Genomic DNA, 22,427 nt, shown 5'->3' with positions numbered 1-22,427 from the left:
CCTGCACTAATCTCTGTAGACAGAGAGCCAAGGGGCAGAAGAGACACTAACACCCTTCCCATCTTGTCGATGCCAAAATAATTAAACTGGTCCCTCCGGGTTCTTAGTGCCTCCTTGTGCTCTTTTGCAAGGTTGTTCGCTCGGCGGTTGAGAGATTTTATTTGTTTTAATGGATTGACAATGTTACACAAGCCAAAGCTGCAGAATCTCTCCTTCTAGGTTACAAGATGCATCCACAAATAGCTCCTGATAAATTAATGCCAATTCTTTGTACTGCTATCGCTTCTCCCAAGGCAGGATTACAAGGACCTAAGAAAACAACAACTGGAAATATTCTCCTTTCATTTACCCTGGTGCAACCCGATTGACATGACTGAGGTTGCACCATTGTAAATGGAAGGAGAATTTGTCCAAAAGGAAAGAGCTATACTCTCAGAAACATTATGGGTAAGTCCCACTTACACTATGACTGCGACTTTCAAAAGCACTCAGCTCTGATTAAACTTCTTCTATCAAAGTCATTGGGAGTTTTAACTTTTACCTTCAGTGGACGTGTAGTTCGACCAACTCTGGCCCCTTTTGAAAATCTCACCCAAAAACTACATTCAGGTCCAGAAAACTCCTAACAAAACCGTTGTGCCCCAACCTGCGCATAGAGGATCTATCTGTGTCTCTGTAGTTAAATTTAAAGCCTGGGATTGAGCGGGGAGTAAGTACTATTAGCCTCTGCACTTTACAGAAGGGTAATGAAGCACAGAGAGATTGATCTGTAACAGAACTGGGCACAGTACCCATATCTTCTGGGTACTCTGATCCAAAGCCAGTGGGCTTTGGATACGGCCCCGGAATCCCAGTCCCATGTCTCAAACGCAAGGGACCCGATTCTCAGTTACACTGAGGCCACTTTGCAGAGCTCTGGACTTGTAAATATGAATCAGGCCCATGAACGTCTTTGCTTCCAGGGATTCTGCCGTTGCACCAAGAGAGGAAGTATCACTTCTCCGATCCCCAGGAATGAAACCTGGGACATTCCTTGTCCACAGTGACCAAGGCATTCTTCAAACATCCCAGACACATCCTTTGGCTTGACAGCTCCTGTGGGGTGCAGTATTTTCCCAACTATACACCTTGATCACCTTGATTGATTGGTCCATCAGCCCTCACAAAGAAAGCGCTGATCCCAACACGTCAGTTATGTTGTTCTAGCCAGTCCTTCAGTCACCCGCTGGCCAGGCTGTCAGTGGCACCAACTATACACAGGACACTTTATTTTTGTTTGCAGTTGACGACATGAAGAAATGCTTGAGGAGGGGGAGAAGAGAAAGACTCTCCTGAACCATCTCTTTTAAGAGTTGCTCTGTCAGGCAGCTGTCATTACTTCTCACTAACACGGGGTCTGTTTTTTATTTGTCAGGTGCATGCTGCTGCATTCCAGCTATGGAAAACAGACCAGCAGGCTGAGGCCAAGGAATCCCATGGTTTGATTTCCTGCTCTTGTTCAGTAATAGAAATCAGCCAAATCCAAACAGCCCCAGTCTTCAGGTTCAGCCATAAGGCTGTTCTAAATTATGCTGAGGCTAACACTGTTCAAAGCTGGACCAGGATCAAGGAAGCACAAAGATGGTTTAAAGTCACTGTGAACACCTTCCGGGTCTGCACCCTCCTGGACGTCTATTAAGATTGAAGGTCCTGGACCTAGGAGTCCAGTCTCCCAACCCCCTCAGATTTACCCAGCTATTATCCGTGTTTGCATATGGGAACAGTAATTATATATACGTAATTTTAGAAAACAAAAGTACCAGATTGTTTCTAGCTCTACAAGGCTGTAATCTAATTAATGTGCCAAGATCACCTTAACCCCTTCTCAAACACATCCCTCATCCCCCGACCTCCTCCCCTTGGCCGTCCTGAGACTTGAGAAACAGTTTGACTCAGACCCACCTCTAGTGATCTGATTGATTATCCCTTAAGATGATTCAGCTGGTTTCAACTTCCTCAGTTAGTTAACAAGTCACTGGTGAGCTTTTCATAGTGCCTAATAACTGTCCCTATTGAACTGTTCCTCTCTGAACAGGGGCATTTCTACCAGAAATGTCTAGGTAGCAATAATAAAGGATCTTTTCTTTATTAATAAGCTACATTTATCCCTTCTCTGTTATGCCTGTCATTGGATAAACCTTTTTCCTTCTATCACTCTTTCTTCCTAGCCACTTCCCCCCCCCACTTCTCCGTCTCTTGTTCCCTAAATAGGTCCTAAAATAGTGTTTATTAACAAATGCCAATTATTTTTCATGGGAAACTTTGGGGAAAAAATATTTTTCCCTCCCAAAATTTCCTGCTATTTTTAATTTTTTTTTATTGAAAATCCAACCCCTGCCCCCTGAAAAAATCTGTTTTTGAAAAGCAAAAACCAAAAATTTACCGAAACCCGAAAAACATTCATGTTTCTAAAACCAATTTTTTTTCAATTTTATTTTTGTCATTGAAAAACTGGTATAACTCAGCCAAAACAAAAAAATTGTATGCAAACTACTGCTTTGGTCAAAAAGCCATTTTTAAAATCAGAAAAATGTTTCCACAACAAAATTTTGACCAGCTCTACGTTTAACGAAAACTTTTGGGACTATTCACCCCCACAGTATGTCTCATTTAATTAGATGGGAATTGCTTGTATCCTGGATACAAACATCCCCACACTTTGCAATTTACAGAATGCATCAAGACAAGGGACATTAGATTTCAGGAAGCCATACACCTTCCAAACAGACAATGAGAAACAGGATCTATCCAATCTTCTGAAGAGAGGAGGGTCAGGGGCCTGTGGAGGATCCGAGCCAGGAATCTAAAAGCAGAAGAGGAGGTCCTCATCCTCCACCTGGTTTGGATAAGCAGTGCTCTCCTACCCCCAATTCCCAACCTCCTTTGTTGGTTCAGTGAGATCTCGCTCTCCTGTCTTCATCCTACTTCACTCACAACCCACTGATCCCCGCTACGGAATGTTCATCCCTCCACGATGCATTTCTGGCCTTGGTCCCCATGACAGAATGGAGGCTGTAGGGGCATTTAATAGTAGCCAATGTACAATATAGAACAATTTTTCACTGACCAAAAGATGGAGTAGATGGCTTAATAGTTTTTTAGCTCTTTAATTTCTACGTATATGTGTGTATACATATATTAGAGGGGAAATTAGCCATTTGCTCCATCATTTTGCCAGTGCAATACATGCGTGCGCACACACGTGTGGGGGGAAGGGGATGATGATTTTATACACACAATAGCCTCTCTCTCTTTATATACATATATACCTACCAACCTTTACAAGATACTGATGTCTTATTTAAACCACAAGCTATGCCTCCAATGTTCTATACTGTATGAAACATATCACTGAATAATTGTGAATAAAGTAGCACACACATCTCTCTGAGTTGGTATCTGAGTTGGTATCCTACTGTATATTCAGTATAATTGCCTCTGCATATAAGCATTTTGCATCTCAATGCCAAAGAATAGGCACATATGATACACCTTGAATTTAGAGTTCAGACCCAGCGAATATTGAATTTATAAACAGTTTTATGTCTGAAATCGTTTCTAAATGCCAGAGCATGAAGACTCAATTCTGTAATCAGCACATCGCTGAGGAAATTTCACAATTCAGTAACACGGGGTAGAAATGTGAATAGAAATTCAAGCCACAGCAATGCCGAGCAATCACACAGCTTTGCTGTGGAGTGAAACTGAAAGAGAATAAAACATGATTTGTTTGTGAATCTGAGGAGCTGCTCACTGGCAGTCCGACTCTGATCTCCTTTACATCTGTGTAAAACTGGAGTAACTGACCTCAGTGGAGATATTCCAGAGTTTCAACAGGCGTAGGTGACAGCAGAATCTGTCCCTGGGACTACTGCAGCATTTTACTGATCTGTGTGAATAAAAGAAGAGACGCCTCTAACAGGGTCTATAATTATTGTATATTCAATGATTTGATGTATCTTATTATCTATTATTTGCTAACTAATTTTTTCTTTATATTGGGGTAGTACCCAGAGATTCCAGTCAGGATTGGGGCCTCATTCTGCGAAGCACTGTACAAACAAGAAGTAGGCAAAGTCCCTGCCCAGAAGAGCTTACAATCTAAGACCCTCATCCTGCCATGAACTGCACTTCGGCAAATCTCTGTGGGGAGGTCATTGCTGGATCAGGGACTATGCAGGAAAGGAACTTATGAAGTTAGGAAGAAAATCGAATATATACTTTTTAGATAGATAGATAATGACATATGTAAATAAATATTGACTTTTCACAACTGCCCCTCAGCATAGCTGCGTAAATGTCAGCTGATTTCTAATACGTATCACTGCAGAAATGGGTCTGGAAGGATGTGAAGTATAGAGGGGAGGAGCCTTGCAAATGAGCTCAGGGAGGATGCTTAGTGCACAAGTAGTGGCATAGAAGAAAGCCTGAGGATGACTGTGAGAGAAGAGGACAGGCAAGCAGATGACGTTGGCATAATCGGTGAAGCAGCTGGGATGAGGGGCAATGTGATGACAGATTAGAGCAGATAGGTAAGGGAGAGTAGAACTGTAAAAGGCTTTGGAGGTTAGGACAAGAAGCTTGTAACTGATAAAGTGGGAGATGGGGACCGAAAGATGGGAGTGATGTGCTCAGAGTGATGATCCAGGAAGAGCATCTCAGCAGCTGTGTTTTGCATGTGTTGGGCGGGCTCACTCTGGGTGTCAGGAAGCTGGAGGAGAATAGTTTGCAGTAACCAAGATGGGAGTTGATGAAGGCCTAGGTGAAGGTTTTGGCTGAGTGGACCGAGAGAAAAGATGTTGGAAGTATTTATGGAGGAAGGAGTGGCAAGATCTGATGACATCCCTGATATGTGACACAAGGGAGAGGATCTGAGGCAAAGATGATTCCCAGGTTATGGAGCTGATCAACAGGAAGGATGCTGGTTTTGTCAAGAGTTATAGAGAAAAGGAGGTAAAGAGAGCTTGGAGAAAAGATCAGGAGTTCAGTCCTGGCCATGGCAAGATGCTGTTGATTATCGTACACACTATACTCTTTCCTGTTTGTTCTTAGAATGCTAAATGAGCTACACATCTTTGTCTCCTATTCAGAGGGTAATAGAGAGCATTACATCATTGAAAGTAAAATGATCAAGTCAGGTTATCCACAGATGTCCATGGAACTGAGTATCTAAATCCCCTAGGTGAACTCCTAAAGATTCAATAGCTCATTCATACCCAGCCATGGGTATTTCAGAGCTTGTGATAAATGCAACATTCTGGGTTAAGATAGAGACCGCAAAGATGCAAAACTAGGAAGAAATACAAAATGTAATTTTTTTGTGATATGTATGAATCCTATACCCTTTTCTAATTCTCCTTGAATATTTTTCTGGAGAAGACACTCCATTAGCTTTTATTGTTACCTTTTCTGCACAAAAATCTTAATTCTCTGCTTTTTATTTTACCTGAAATGTCCAATTAAAATCCTTCTTTTAGCTGCATAATTCTTTATCACTTGTCCTGAATGTACAATATTTCTAATAAAGGGAGAGAAAGACTACAGACTAGCAAATTGTCAGAACGAAACTGGAGAATTAAAGAAGAGATTCTTCTCTTTCATACGCTGGCTGTTCATCTGCCTTTTACTCCCCTGTTGCAAGGCTCAAAAGCAGAAGCAGGGAAAGAAAAGAGCTTTCAAATGCACTAAACTATTATGTTATGTATTTTAGAAGAGTGGTGTTCCAGATAAAACACTATGACAAGGACTCAATAGACAGGAAACACCTCTATGACTAGGAGACCAGAAAACATCAGCCCCAGTTCACTTCATCCAGCTTCTCAGATAGGATACAAAAAATAAGTGGAAGCAGTGTAAAGTTAAATGTTTGACATTAACTTTCCTTCTTATGTAAATAATTTAAAATATTTCTTAGTTCCTCATGGGCATCAGAATAGATGTGATATCTAAAAGACCAATTCCCCCCACGGTAGTGCTAGGAACCAACCAAGAATGGAGCCCATTGTGCTGTACAAACACAGAGTAGTAGACAGTCCCAGGCCAGATGATCTTTTAATCTAAAGACAAGACAGACACAGAGTAGGGGGAAGAGAGATAATGCACTAGCAAAGTGAGCTGATGTGTACCTTACTTCGCAAGCAGCCCTTTTAGGTGAGATCATGGCTCAACCTGTGCAGCCATGAAAGATCTTAAGGGAAAGTAAGATCCTGTCTGACACTCCTGCACTACCTCCCCACTTCTCCACTGCAGACGATAGAGGGGATGGTAAACAGATACCTGGCACTCTTTGTCCCCCATTAATGGGGGGAAGGAATAGGTAGAGATGGAGGGGGGAACAGATAGAGCCTAGTCTCCAGCCCTCCAACGTACTACCCTCCAACCACTGCTACTGGTAAGGGTCAGTAGCAGATTTGTGTTCCCTGGGAACAAGCAGGAAGCAGGGAAGGAATTATTCTTCTTTGAGGCATGATGCCTTTCCTGGATGTTCCTGGGGTGACACAGTCATGTACCATCCCTTATGCAGGGTAGGTTCTAAAAATACAACCTAACCCATGGAAATGAATGGGGCAGCTCACAGAGTCAGGTCTACTTTCCATGAGTACAGGAGCTGACGTGGGTGGGAGTGTGGGTGGGGGCAGAATCTGACTCTAAAATATTCTTGCTTAGCCCTAGAATGTATATACTGTAGGAAGCCCTCCTGCACTGATGAGGGATGGACTGGATGGGACATAATAGGACTTTTCCCTTTCTAATTACAATGATTCTGTTATGCTGAAAGGTGATTTTTTTTACAGTTTTTTCTCTCTGAATTTTTCTTGCTATCATTTTCAGAATTGTTTTTGATTTTTTTCCCCATTTACTGAGAACTCAGTTTTTACTGAGAACGTGATTTTTGGTAAACAAAACAAAAAATCTTAAATAGCAATTACAGCAAATATTTCAGATAAAACATCATGGACAATTTCACTACAATTTTGATAATGTTGACAAGTTTTTGCAAAAAGTTTCATTTTTTGGAGAAAGACCATTTTTCAATTAATAAAATCTTTAGTGCAAAAAAATTTCAACTAGCTCTAATCCAAATCCAGCAGAGTCTCCATCCCCACCACAAAGCTCAAGGATGTTCAGAACTAGCCCAATTATAGATACAAGGGACAAAAGCTAATCTCATATTTGAATCTCTCCAGGTTGCTTGGAACAGGATTATCATTGGGTGCACTGTTTGGGAATGTGGATCTTGGTCTGGATCAGAACTTTTCCAAACTCAGGGAAGTTCATCCCTATAGTTTTGATTCTGGCCCATCTCTGCTGAAGACAGATGGAAATTAGACACACAGTTACCTTTGGCAAAGCATCTCAACACAGATGGACACATGGTCACTGATATTAAATCACTTCAAGGCAGATGGGCACACAGTTGATGCTACCCTTTTCGTTCATTCTGTATTCTGTGCCACGAAGGATGGATGTGGGCAATAAAGAGAACAAAACTGGTCTTTTCTTTATGGCCCTGGGAACTTTTCCTGATAAATTATTCTAAATGCAGAGGGAAAAGCATGTCTTGCTTCTCATCAGAGGTGTCAACTGAAAATAAATGTTTGCACAAAATTACAATGATTTGTGGCTGATAGAGAATCATTTAGTATCTGCCACATCCTAAAAATCTAATTTAAACAACCTTTTGCACCTTTTAAGCACTTCAAAAAATAACAAACACTATACCGAGACTAAAAAACATGTTCTGCTTCCATCAAACCTTGTTACAATTGTTATTTCCTATAAAACATAAACCAGTTAATAGTTATGGCAACTGAGTGCAGTGGTATTCCTTAAAGTAATTTATGTCATATTGTTTCTCATCCGGCTTGAGACAGTAATTTTAGGAGTACATTCATTTGACGCTGGCATTGCTGCTTCACCTAATGCCTTTTTGCTGTGGATGGTGTATATGTATTTTACATATTTACACAGTAATTGAAGATAAACACTGAGCAGGAAAATGCATTGAGAGGAACAGATAGATTGTTTCTAAGAATGCGACAGGAGGAAGAGAGCTGACAGCAATGTGAGAGAATGTGATTTTTTTGCTGTACATTTTGGGGGAAAAAGGAAAAGTTAGGTCAAAATTCCTGCAAAACAGCCCAGAGTGGAGGTTGGGAAGTGATGCTACCTTCACATTTTTGTACTGGATTTGCAATGAGTGGTTCTTGTGGTTAAGGGTCCTGAACTAGGGTTTAGACCTGGTTCAATTCCTGGCTTTACTGCTATTTGTCTGTGTGACCCTGGGCGAGTCACTTACGTTCAGATTTTCAAGTTTACTCAGCCTCCACCATAGGAATGGCAGATTTTCAAAAGAGCTCTCAAAATCCAGTACTGGTATCTGTACCCAGCACGCTGGATACTACTGAGCTCTTGTGAATACCTGGCTATAGGTGTCACAATAGGAGCTGAGAGGTGTTGAACAATTTTTGAAAGTCTGGACACTTATTTAATTACCTTTCAAAAATCTTTCCTCCTGCTTGAGCATTAGTCCCCACATCTCCCTGTGCCTCTCTTCCCCATCTGTGAAATTGGGATATTTCCTTTCTCCTATCACTCGAATGTCTATTTACTATAAGCTCTTTGGGGCAGGGACTGTCACTTACGATGTGTTTGTAAAGTGCCTAGCACAATGGGGACCTGATATCAGTTAGGGTATCTGGATGCTACATAACACCAGAGGCATGTCATCTATGTAGGGAAGGCATGTATTGCATGCCCATGAAAGCCCTGAATATGACTTTCTTACTGGCTGTGGCCATGGGACAATTCGGTCCAGCCCTGAACATGCATGGAGAAGGTTATTTTGTTCTTCAAAATGGTGTCCTCTGCACAGCCATTTTGCTTACAAGTGTAGAATTGCAGGCGTTACTAAAAATGTCACGCCCCACCACTGTCATACAAACTGTAAATCAGCATTATTATCAGCAGCAGAAAGGTACAGATTATGAGCTGCGAGTGCTTGGTGTAGCTGGTTGTTATGGTTCAAGGGCGAGCTGCACTTGTGATCTTTCAGTCTCTCCATGGGCACTTCTTTCAACGGACACACCTATATCTGCACTTCTCTCAGAGTGGAACCCCTTGGCTCACCCCACTCTTGGACTAGAACACCAGGCCATAGCAACCCTATTTACCAACTGTATTACATCCAGCAGTGCAAATGGGTTTGAATTTATCTTCTCTCAGAGCCATGATTGGCTGGTAAAAGGAGTTACAGAAAACAGCTTGTTCAAAACAGTATGATTTATTTATCCATAAGAACTTGGCAAGCAGAAAGAAAGGGTTAAATATAACAAAAAGCTAAATGCATATTGTCTTACCTAAACTTAGCCTTGCCAGTTTAAGTAGGCACCACTTAAGCCAGGCACCCACCCCGCAAGCACAGGAGATGCTGCCTATCTGAACCAAACTAAACATCTGAATGAGAACACATGCAAAATATTTAGGAACAAAATCTGACACTGCACAAACCTCACCTGGTTTTGTTACACACTTGAAACTCAGATTGTGTTTATCAAAAGTTTTGAAGTGAACCCATGGACCTATTTTTGAGCTAAACCCTCATTCAAGGTGAAAACCACAAGAGTCAATGGCTTCCCATAGCTTTGATGTGAAACCAGATGAAACTCAGGGTTTTTCACAGCATTTTGCGTTGAGATTTTGGGTTCCTTCATACTCAGAATCTAAAGCAAAACTCAAGGGAGCAAATGCCTCACAGATCAAACCCAGCAACAATGTTTGCATGAAACCTTGTGAACCAACCTTGCTCAGTTTGACACAGCTTTGCTCTGAAACATTTGAACTTTGCCCATCACTAGTAAATGATCATCCTAAGACTAAGGTGCACCCAACTACACTTATCTTGCACAATGGAACTGTCCTTCTCAAGGTCAAGCTTGTCTGTGCAAGAGACAGAGCTTTCTCTCGGGCTGGTCCAAGACTGTGGAATGAACTCTCACAGGAACTAGGAAATATCACAATCCCCACCACCTTCCATTTCAAATGCACTTCTTTGATCTTTATTATTACCATTTTGCTGAGGAGCCCTACTCATTATTATTGCCATCAGTTATTTATATTGCAGTACGTTTATATTGCAGGTGCTATTACAGCAGAAATCAGCAGCCTCAGCTGAGATCAGGTAACCATTGTGGTAGGTGCTGTACAAACACATAGTAAGAGACAGTCCTTGCTGCTGTCTACGTAAACAATAAAGATAAAGTGTGGGAGAAATATAAAATATAGTAACAGAAGCTTGGGAAATGAGACTTAGAAAGGTAAAGTTAGTTGCCTATAGTGAGTCTGGGCTCCTGACTGCAACTCCACTGCTTTGATCACAATACCATCCTCCCCCAACAACACTAACTCAACCCGCCCTCACTGACTTGGAGAAGGCTTCCAGCTTTTCCCTCCTCTCTGGTGCCCTCATCCCAGCCGTATTTCACAGCATTACTCGTTCATATTCCCAAAATTAATTTCATCCATCAGGAGCTGCTCCCAAGATTGCTGATTCTGCATATTGATTTGGTGTGAAAGGAGATGGGGTGGGTGTAAGTTGATGAGTGTAACTCTCTCTGAAAATACTGCCTGGTCAAAACCAGTGAATCCTGTGCTCTGTTTATATGTATATCAGCCTGTCCACACTACTCTGGTAATAGCAAATCTCACAGGCTTGTCTGGAGCTGCGACTGACTTCTTTGCCTGGAAAGCATTTCTATTCCAGACAATCCTGGGGTAAGTGGGTTTATCTCAGGCACCCAGAGGGTGCAGTCAGTCTGTGCAATCAGATAATTCCAACAGATTCAAACATTCAGGATGGGAGGCGTAGGATTCAGGGCTGAGTGAGAGGGGATCTGAAATTTCAATAGTCCAGTGGTTCTTGGAGAGCAAATTCTTAAGGAAAGAAACAAGTTGTGTGAAATGCTCATTTAGGCCCCAATTTAGCAAAGCACTTAAGCACATTTTTAAGTTAAACACATGTTTAAGTGCCTCTTGCTGGATTGGGGTTTTAAGGCCTAATTCTGCACAGCACTGAGCCTATCACTTAAACCAATTTTTTTCAAAATTTCCAGTGATTCTGGGTATCCCCCAACTTGAAGCAATTAGTGTGGGCCTGATTATCACAGGTAATGAGTACCCGGAATTTCTATTAAAGTCCCCTGGAGCTGCAGGGGCTCAGCACCTGTTAAAATGAGTCCCAAGAAGCCAGATTTTAAAGGTATTTAGGCACCTAAAGGTAAGGCAAACTGACTAAGCCCTTCAAGGTCCAATGAGCACATCAGCCAGCTCCACTGAAAACTAAAGGTGTGCTAATGAGAGAGTGAGAGAAACTGGGACAGGAGGCTTTGTCCTGTCTATTATTAGCAATACTTCAACAGAATGTAAAGAATGGAGGCTTGGGATGAGTGCACCTTTCTTCTAGGAAGCCGCTGTCCTGCTCACTGGACCATTAAATGCTGAGCAGAAGGAAGGACAGGTTTGTGTGAATATTAATGAAGGCGCAGCATCTGCAGATTTTCATTTAGGTCTAGAACTACTTGAGGTCACTTGACCTATCTAAAAAGAAGATCAGCATTTTTGTTCTTGTAACATTGGGACAGGGCATGTTTCATGGGGCCCTTGGTGATGATAATTTTTGCTTTCACAGTGGCTAACAAACAGTTATTATTTAACAAATTCATTCATTCATTTTGCTTAGGAAGTACCTAGCCAAGGCTCTAGGTGCTTATACAGTATACAAATTCTGTTGGATCTCCCCAAAAATCACCTCCACCCAGCCAACTGCCTTTCATAAAACCCGCCATCTACCCCCTACCATCAGCCAATTTACTGCAAAGAAAAATTCTTCCTCCTCAACCCACTTATGCCACCCTCAATCCACCACTCTCGGGAAAGCCTGGGAGAGCAGATAAGCCTTGCCTTTTACCATCACAGCCAACAAATCCAGACTCTGTTGGACCAAGGAAAGTGAGTAAATTCCTGAGTCATGGGCCCGCCACAGTGAACGTTTTATCACCAGCTGTGTCCCGCTGTAAAGAAGGGCCTTGCTAGGTACTAGTACAGTTAAGAAGCCTTAGAACTAGAGGTGGGCTTGAGCCAGAACTCCAGCTCTGACCCTCCTCCCAGCCCCTTGAACTCAGGAGAGGTTCAGTTCTAGACCTCTTTGTGGCTTGGGCATTGCCTACACTGTTTTGACTTCGACAGAGTTGCTCCACATTTACACCAGTATAACTGAGAGCAGAATTTTGCCCAGCTCATTAAGCCTCATGACAGCCTTGTGAAATATATAAGTATGACTGTCCACATCTTGCAGACAGATATGCTGAGGCATGGAGAAGTAAAGTGACTTGACACACAGGGCGTCTGTGGCAGAACTGGATTTTTGAACCCTTGACTCTCTGTCTCCTGATCTGACCATTGGACCTCATTAACTAGCACATCATATTGAACCTCAAATGGTCCAGTTGTTCAGATCAGACAATTACTAAGGCATTCGGCTGCTTTATCCGAATGATCTGAACCACTTGATTTCAGACTGCCGGACTGGAAAACTCATGAGAACAGATTTTCTTATTAGATTTATGATTATCATTTATACTAATAATAAATATTTAGCACTTGTATGTACCACTTTGTGAACTGCTAAGTATATTATTTATTGTCATTATTGTTAATTTCAACAAACATTAAATGGCTAATTAAGATTTCTGATGCTTCCAGTCAGGCAAGAACCAAGCCCTTGGGATGGTGCCTTCCTGTGCTTTAGTACAACAGGACCCTGCATACTAATTGGTGCCTCTGGGCACTACCTCAGTGCAAAATCATCATCATCATCCAATGATGCCCTGATCCTGCAAAGGCTTATGTGTGTGCTTAAAGTTATGCACCTATGTAAGTAGCTTGCTGAAGTAGAATATAAGGGTCTGCTTCTCATTTATCTTAAAGCCTTTTTACCCCACTCTGGCAGTGCAAAGAGGTCTTAAAGTGGATGCAAATATATTTAATTCCCACTTTAAGCCTCCTTTAACCCTGCTACAGTGGTGTAGAGGTGCCTCAGTGAGAATGCGAATCAGGCCATTGGCACAGAGGCATGACACAAGAATACAAGTAATGTTGATGAAAAGTTATCCACACATTTCTGAGTCCTTGCAAAGCTTCAATTTCCAGCTTTGATTGAAGGATTGAAGTGCTTATTTTCTCTGGCCCAGTTTCCCCATCTTTAGATAAGCTCCACATCAAATGGTCCCACAATAAGCATACACACAGCAAGCATCTTCTGTACAACCTACAGATAAAGAAACTCTCAGCAGGTGGGGGCCGCTTTAGCCAGGCTCCTAATTGCACTCATGCCCACAAATGCTAATAGGATCTAGCCTTGCTAACCAGAGAATCTTTTCTACCACTCTCGGGTGAGCCTGGCTCAGGAGCGTTAAAGTAACAAAAAAATTTTTTCTTTTCAAACAAAAAAGTCCTAATTTTTTTCTTTTGTTGACCTTCTCCTGTCAGATGCAGCATGAAGATTAGTGCACAAATCTAAAGCTCCTGCATTGCTCACAGTAAAGTACTACAGAATGTGTTATCTCCCTAGCAATGTACTTCAGAGGGCTTGAACCTGTAAATCAAGGATAATCAAACACTGGCTCTGGAGTGTGCTGTGGGCTAGACAATTCCTCAGCAGAGAAAATGAGGCTGTGACGTGTGTAACTCCACAGAGATAAAGATATTGGACCAGATTAATCCCTGGTGCAGACCTATTGGCTTTGGAGGAATTACATTAGAAATGGATTTGGCCCATAGCAAACAAGGAAGATGAGGCATGTGGGGTCTTGTAAGTGTAGGAGCTTATCTATAATGCCCCATGCAGTATCTTTTGAGGCAGTTAGCAAGCAAGGGAAAGCTGGCAACAGCTGGCCTCTCTGGGCATGGATGGCTTAGATCCTGGATAAGCCTTGTCATTGCTCTCACTGGCAGTTCCATTGTCACACAGTCAGTGCTTAGAGCTGGGTAAATGGTTCACAGAGAACAAATAATCTAACACCTTTTGTTCCATTGCCACTGTGATTTTATGAATTTGTCCACTATTCTGATTGAGTCAATGAATATTCCATATGCACTAATGCCAGCCTATGAGCTGCTCACCAGCTGTGTTCAACACATTTATTACCTACTCTGTCATTGTTGACTTAGTCACATGTTACACCAGTGTAACCCCATTGTGTTACTCCTGATTCACACCAGTGTCAGTGGGAAGAACCAGGCCTCTTTTGCCCAGGCTTCAATCATTATCCAAGTTGCATGGTGGTGGCAATTGTTTTAAAAGTACAAACCATAGAATGAAATCTTGATGCCCAAGCCCATTGTAGTTCTATGCAGCCTTTCTTCAATGCATTATTACGTGCGGTTTTAAGGATACACTTATACACTGCTGGCTGCTGCTTAATTCTTAATGTTATTACGTTTAGGGACTGTTTACTCACTTGTAGCCTTAAGCAGAAATTAATTAAAAAAACCCTCATGTGAACATCTCTTGTATGTGGCAGCAGCTTGTATTGCCCGATTTGATGGTGTGTTTTCACACTACGGTATGATGTGGTTGACGGAGCAATGGCTGCAAGGAACACTCTTAGCTTTTAATAAGCAGGAATTTGTACATAAAGAAAATATCTGTGGGAGGGGGCATGTGTGTGCAGGCACAATGACATACAGAAGGCTCTCCTTGGAACAGGGAGGAGCAAGACTGCATGCAGTGGCTTATGGGAGTTTGGTGGCCTCAACCTAGGTACCTGATTGTCAGGTATGCTAAGGCCCCTTTACATCGTCCTGGCAGTGTAAAGGACCCTTACAGTATATAAAAATCAGGCCTTTAATTCTCCAGGGAGATCCAGCTGGCCAGCTCTAAAGTCATTTAGCATCTGATGCAGCACCCAATAAAGTCAATGGAAAGACTCCCAACAGACACCAATGTGTGGTGGATGAAAATGAGAAATGAAAAAAAGAAAATAAGAGAAATGAGTTGGTTAAGCTTTTGCTTCTTTGTTGTTATTTGTATTTTCAACCTATTGAAGCACTGAATGAAAGAGCATTTAAAGGGGGAAATGATTCTCATTTCAGCTTAAAAGCCACAAGTGAGCAAGGGAAACTATACAGAGTTTGTTTATTTTTATTTTCACTGACAGTTACAGAAGTAAGGAAAGGGCTAATTTTCTATAGCAATGGGCACAACCAGGGTGTTTTGGTTTTGCTTTCATTGTGGTTGGTCATGTTTCAAGTTAATTAAAAAACCTACTATCCTCCCTGGCAAAAGTCTATTTGGCCCATCTATAATTATGAAGTCTGAATTTCGCTTCAGAAAAATTAGCCCAGCCTTCAAAATGAGTGCCCTAAATCTGCCATCAAAACCAGGATTCAGACGGAGGTAGCATCTGGATAGGGCCATGAACTCTTATAAGTTAAATAGCAAGGGCATCATTGATTTTCCTAGCACTGAGAGGAGTTTTATCCGTCCAATTCTTATTAATTAATGGGAGTCATATGGCTAAAGCCCCACATATCACTTAGGAAATATGGAAGTTAGTATCACTGAGAGCAACTGTCTGTCTCTTCTCCAGCCCTCTAAATAATAAGGTCCTAATTCTGCTCTGGTTTTACCCCATGCAACTCATTACAAGTAAATTAAACTGCGTGGGCCTAGGGCAGAACTGGGACCTACGTTATCAAAGTGAATTACTTGGGGCTTGGAGAAAAGAAAGAAATAGAAAAGGGAAGCATTGTGAAAGAAACACATGGAAAGAGAGGAGGTGAACAGTAAAATTGATCTCACAAATTGTGGATGGAATGTTTGTACAATCCAATTTATGAAGAACAGTAGGAAGGCAATTTGATGACACTGCTGTTGGCTGGGGGAGTGATTGGCTTATTTAGGAATCTGGCAGCTGGAGGAGATATTTCACCCTCGCCCCAAGACCATTGCTGGCATCAGCGTTGTGCCAGTCTGATGCCAGAAACCCAATTCAGGTATTGGCTGCTCTGGCAGCAATAGATCTTGCAGCCCATTGTAAAGCAGGGCATAAATTCAGAGGGGGGAAGGCAGCCATTCTGACAGAGTGGTGTAAGATGTGGCAGCTTGGCTTATTTATTTGTAAACAAAATCACCTCTTGGGACTTTGAAAGATGAACCTGAATTCATCTGGGATGCTCTTGGTGTGATTTGGTTTTTCTCCCTAGGCATCTATAACTATGTTTTTGCCCTACTAGATATGGCAATGGCAGTTTATTGAGGATTATCTGCCCCTCCCAGGCTAAGGAAAGAGGGCACAGACAAACAGAGGCTGCTTCCAGAGGATACAGGAAGCATGGTCAAAGTCAGGAATGGCTCCAATGCAAGCTGCAATCTAACACTTCCTTGTGCAAGGGAGACCTCACACTGATGCAGCAGGAAAAGGGGTTGGAGAGCATGAGGGAGCTGAGCCTCAACCCTAGAGGATAAAAGGAGTGCAATACCCAAAAGAAATTCTCATTGCTCATTTGGGGTGACAGTCAAACAGTTCAGAATAGCAACGTCTGCACCAGCTCCCCAGGTATTCATATAGTCTATCCAGAGGCACGTCTATGTGGCAAAGGGTAGACATGTGGGGCAGATTGCTGCAAATCTCTGGGTATGCCCAATATATGTGTGGGGACATAGTATACCTGTATATGTGTGGGACAAAGAGGAGCTTGTGTGATAGATTCTCCCCTTGCATCTTCCAAGTTTCCGGGAGATACCAGTGGGGTTTGGACTCACCACCCATTTCATCAGATAAGAATGGTTCCTGATTTGTCCCATCAGTACCAAAGCCCCAACACAGAGCAATTATCCCACACTACCCACTCCTACCTCCTCTGCAGCACAACATGCACAGGACTCAGAGAACCAACCCTGAATGGTCCAGCCATAGTAACCCTGCCCTTTCATCTTTTTCCCTGGGATTGTTTTGGGAACAAGGAGGTCTCCATGGCAGGGATCGTCTCTTTGTAATGTGTGTGTACAGTGCCTAGCACAATGGGGCCTGGATTCACAAGTGGGTCCCCTGGCACTATTGTGATGTTATTAATAATAAAAAATGAACAGACCTGATTCCTCACTGCTTTGCAACTTGTGGAGACATATAGTGAGACTAGAAGCATCAGGACTGTATCGTCCATTCTATTGGAGTGTTTGGCATGAATCTAGTAAGTACATCACTGCTGGGTCCTCTGTGTTTTTTAGCTTAATCCATATTAAAATGCTCTTTCTCTGGGATCCAGTTAGCATAGCACCTGCTAAAGCCCTGAATCCCAGTGTCTCAGCAATTGCTAGCCAGAACGCTATCAACACGACTTACTGTTGGGAGTGCACAGCTGAAAGGTGGACCATGCAGACTCCTCCTTGGATTCAGTGATTGCGACCTCATTCCATCACTTCCCCTGGCTGTGAGCCCACGGTGACCATGACAACTCAGATCAGAGATTAGCCAATGCACACTGCTTGCCTTGACCACTAACCCCCAGTAGTATGGCTGTCTCGGTGTCACAGAACTTCGTAACACAGCGCCTGCAGGATGAGAGCAGAAACAACACAGCTAGCTGTGAAATCTGCTACTAGAAATCACAGCAGGAAACTAGCACAAAGCCCAAAACACATGAGCAGCATCGTTTGGGGGCATGGAGGAGCAGAGTCCCCAGCAATTCTGTCAGGTTTCCAGGTGGCAGCTAGGCCGAGGATGTGACTTCCTATGACATACAAACAAGTTACCTTGCCCCCTTAGAGCAACTGCTGTTCCACTCCTCACCTCACACGTATCCTTATGGACAGGATGCTTGATGCTGATTGCCTCTCCTAGGGCATACACCATTGGATAGTGGGCGATGGATTTGATTTGACTTTAGCTCATATGCTAAAGGACTTCAGGTTGAACACCCTAAACTTGGAAAAACTGGGGGGGGGGCGGGGGAAGCGTTGAGAGAGAGAACTATTTTCTGATCTAATTCAGAGAATGGATGGGATGTGAAATGAGTTTCATGGAGGATAAAAGCCCTGGAGGTGCTTTACCATGTCACACTGTATCAGACTTCATTGAGCAGCCACTGCATTAACTCCATTGTACAGTGTGATTCATATTCCTGATACTTCCATTTCCAGTAACACTTAAAAGCAATCCACCACCACCCCTGCCCCCACAAATACAGTGAAGGAAAAAGCTACCGCTAAAATTTATTTATTTATGTATTTAAAATAGCCTTTGGATCATATACGGCTAAAAAAAAAACCTTCCTGGTGTATTAACTCAGAAAAGTAAATTATTCAAATGTCCCAGTAGCCTCAGTAAACTTTCCTGCTAGAGAAGGAACACCCCATGGAAGAGATACAGCCCCATTTACAACTTTCTGCATGACTCTTGTTGTCTCAGGAGAGGGAGTTTCCTCTATGTTCAGACCTTCTGGTAAAAGCCAGCAGCCAGTAAGGGGACAGAACCCCATCCTGATCTTATATTAGGCCTACACAGACCCAATTGCAGCCCATTTTGAGCTCTGTTGCATAAAGTAACAGCATCAGGGTATGGGTAGGATTAGATGCCCCAGTTGGCTGGACTTTCTATTGAAGTTATCCAGGTCTGGATGCCTTTTTCTCCTTTCACTCACCCTGATTTTATACTAATGCAATTCCATTGACTGCAATGAGGTCACACTTTCTGACTCTGGTGTAACTGAGAGGAGGTTCAAGACCTGGGCACCTCTTTTGCTGGACTCCTATGGCAAAGTGGTGGGGTTTCTAGAATACTGCTACCAAGCATCACTGGAAAATGTTTTTTTTTTCATTTCAGCAGATACAACAATGCATATGAATAAACAAAATGCTTCCACTCCTCTCTCCCATGAAGTGGATCCCAAAAGCTTCTCACTAGACATGGGCCCCGCAAACTCCAAGCCAAAACTGAACATTCCCAAAGTTTGTTGGATCAAGAGGGACAGTTAAATGGGGTGTGTGACAAGGAGAGCTAACCACCTCCTCCATCTCGAGACTCAGATCTATTGGGCCTGACACTCCACTGCCTCACATCTTGTCATCATTTAGACAAGCACAGAGTGGGTTTAAAGCGCTTCAAATAAGCGTGGCAGCATTTTACATCCATTGAGTCCAGGTATAAATGATGCCACCAGGTGACAGGCAGCCTGAATGGAGCCCCATGAAGTATAGTTACAGAGCTGCATTGACGGTGCTGTTGTCCATTCCTTGACAGGGAGTTCAGCAATATCGCACTCTGCCTTTTTCTCCCACAGCCCTTCCATCTTCCCGCTTTCCTAGAAGACACTGTTTGCTAGCCTTTGGGGGTGATGAGAGAGGCATTAAGGAATGTTGTAGGATGTTCAGGGACTGGTAACACAATTAGTGGCCTGGCTGGGTGTCAGAGCTGGCGTCCAGCCATTAATATCATTCTAGCAGAGCACAAACTGCAGAATTACACTCCACAATCCTGTTAGCTTTGACCTCGGCATTGATTTCCGCAGCGTGGTTACATCGAATTACACAGAACCCCTGCACCTTTCGGAGACAGAGAGACTAATGTGATCTGGAAGTACTTCTGCCCTGTGCAGCAGTGTGGTCTAGTTGACTCTGGTAGAAGACTAGGAGTCTGGTTCTCAGTTACTCTAAGGTCTCGTTATGCCATTCGGGCACCCTTAAAGTGGATGGAAGCAGCCTCAAGTGGCTGGGGCGGGGGTGGGTGGAAGCAGCAGGGTCCTCCCCAGCCAGTGTAGAGCTTGTGTAAGGCATCTATGCTGCCCCTGTGCCCAGCTCCTGGCAGAGGGACCTGACAGAGTTCAGTTGGTGGGAGCAAAGGTGTGGTCAAAGCACACTGCACTATAGCTATTCTCTGCATCCCGTCAGGGACCCTGGGAAGAAGTGTGTAAGTCAGAGCAGCCTTGGTGCGACTATAACATACAGCAGGAGCTAGACAGAATATAGAAAGGGCAAAGGTGACTTAAAGCCACCATTTCCCTTTCCCCCCACTATTCCTGCCCCAAGTCCAGGAACAAAGGAACTGACAGTTGGGGCCTGGAAGTCAGGACTTCCTGCATTCTAATCTCAACTATGCTGCTGGTTCCCACTGCAGCTCTGGGCCTCTGTGACTCAATTTCCCTATCTGTATAATGGAGACCATGACACTGATTTCCCTCATGGGGGCAGCAGAGCTGTGACGGGGGAGTTAATTGCTGATAAATTGCTAAGAATTATTACTGGGTGTGTTATTCGTCTCCCCTCCCCCAGCCCCCGCTGCCTCCCCAATGAATTCCAGCCTCAGGAGAGCCAAGCATGTTGGCAAGGAGTGAGACCAAACCTGCTTCCTCTGTCTTGCCTATCACATGGAGAGCAACTGTGTGACATGGCTTTGTGACGGCAGGCATTAAAAAGTAACTGCTTATTCTGAGCATTTGCTCACAGGAATGTGATCTGCAAATCAATGTCATGGCTCTAATCCTGGCTGAAAAGAACCCAAGCACAGAGTCCTTCAGCAATCCATCTCTCACCAACCATGAGCCTCCAGCATGCCTGGGCCAGGCTCCCTTATAAGAACAGGCCAAGACACGCCAACCATTCCATCTGCAGCTTGGGACACTGCCCTGGGTACTGTGGGTTCATCAATCAACTGGGCATGAGCTTATCCAACTCCTGGTAAATAAACTGATGGTTCACAGGATAAATAACAGTCTTAAATGATGCCAGCAGAGACCCAGCTGTGTTTTCCCTTGGGATTAATGACTGCCTCTGAGAGTCTTTGCTTTGGGCTGTTAACCCCATCTAGTCATTAATGTTCCAGGAAATTCAGACTGATCTGAGCTGATTATAATGCGTAGCGTTGTCTACTGGTGAGAATAGAGGAGGACTGGAAATCAGAACCCAAATCTGCCTCCCCCTGCAGGTAACTCCTTGGGGAGAATTACACCCCTTCATCCTAATATCAAATTTGCAACAAAATGGCACCCTGCTGGTCACTTAGGGCCATATATATTTAGGTTCCTAAAGATGCAGATATGCACTTAGTGGGATATTCAAGAGCAACCAGGTGCCTAACTCTTGTTGAAAGGAATGGGACTTAGGTACCAAGGTACTTTGGAAAATCCCACAGAGTGCTTGTCTATATCTCTAGGCACCTAAATACTTTTAAAAATCTGTCCCTTAGGCCAAACATTTCATAAGCACCCTAGTTTTTGGGTGTTCAATTTGAAGTGCTCAAGGCCTGATTTTCAGAGGCGTTGAGCACCTCTAGCTTCTACTGACTTTAATTGGCTTTACTTCTGATTTACACCAGTGCATTTATCCAGGATGGGAGGTGATATGCACTGATTCCTTAAAACTGTAGCAGGAAACTAGGCAGGAGTGGCGTGGGGCAGAAGCTCTTCAGTGAAGTAGAGTGTGTATGTGTGAGCGAGAAGTTTTAAGAATAATAGTAGAGCTGGTCAAAACTCAAAATTTCCCTTCCACGGAATTCTGATATTTTGCAATTTTCTTTCATCCTGAATTGGAATTAAAAATAAAAAATTCAAATTTTCCTATGAAACAAAAACTCCAAAAATGTTAGTTTTGGAAACATCAAAAAGGACCTTACCAAAACACTTGATTTCAATAAGGTTGAAGCGATACATTTTGATGTTTTTTTTAACTACTTATATTATATCATATTTATACTATAGTCTAAACAATATAATTGAAACAAAGTGCTTCAACCTTATTGAAACAAAACATTTTCACAACTTTTCATCAACATTTTTGATTAAATCAATATGTTACCGCAAAACATTTTGATTTTACTGAATAAGCATTTTCCTACAGGAAAACTTTCCCATCAGAATTTTTTTGACCAACTCTAGATAATAACCTTTACTTAGTCCAAAAAATTCCTTGTTTGGTGTTAAAAGAAAGCTAACTCTCTTCACTATTCTATTCCATTTTCACATGACACAGGAGATTTCAGCCAACCTAGAGGATCAATTCCCCAGTGAATGGTTAAAGTGGAAGAAGGAATAGTCCAGTTTTTGAAGTGTCTCCTGCTAGCAACAGCAGGCTTGGAAAGAGCCAATCTGTCCACTAGAGCTAGTCAATATTTTTTGTTTAAATATTTTTTACAAATAAATTAATTTTGGTCTGAATTTTCTCTCTTTTTCCCATCGAAAACTGAGAACCAAAAATTAAAAATTTTTTCAGTAACATTTTTGGTTTTCAGGAAGTATTTTTCTTATGTTACACATTTTCACTGTACAAATACCAGATTTCAGTTTCAGATTTGTGTGTGTGTGTGTGTGTGTGTGTGTGTGTGTGTGTGTGTGTGTGT

Source organism: Terrapene carolina, unplaced genomic scaffold, assembly GCF_002925995.2.
Source record: "Terrapene carolina triunguis isolate 2854851 unplaced genomic scaffold, T_m_triunguis-2.0 Scaffold374, whole genome shotgun sequence".
Lineage (NCBI taxonomy): Eukaryota > Metazoa > Chordata > Testudines > Emydidae > Terrapene > Terrapene triunguis.
This window is presented reverse-complemented; position numbering follows the sequence as displayed.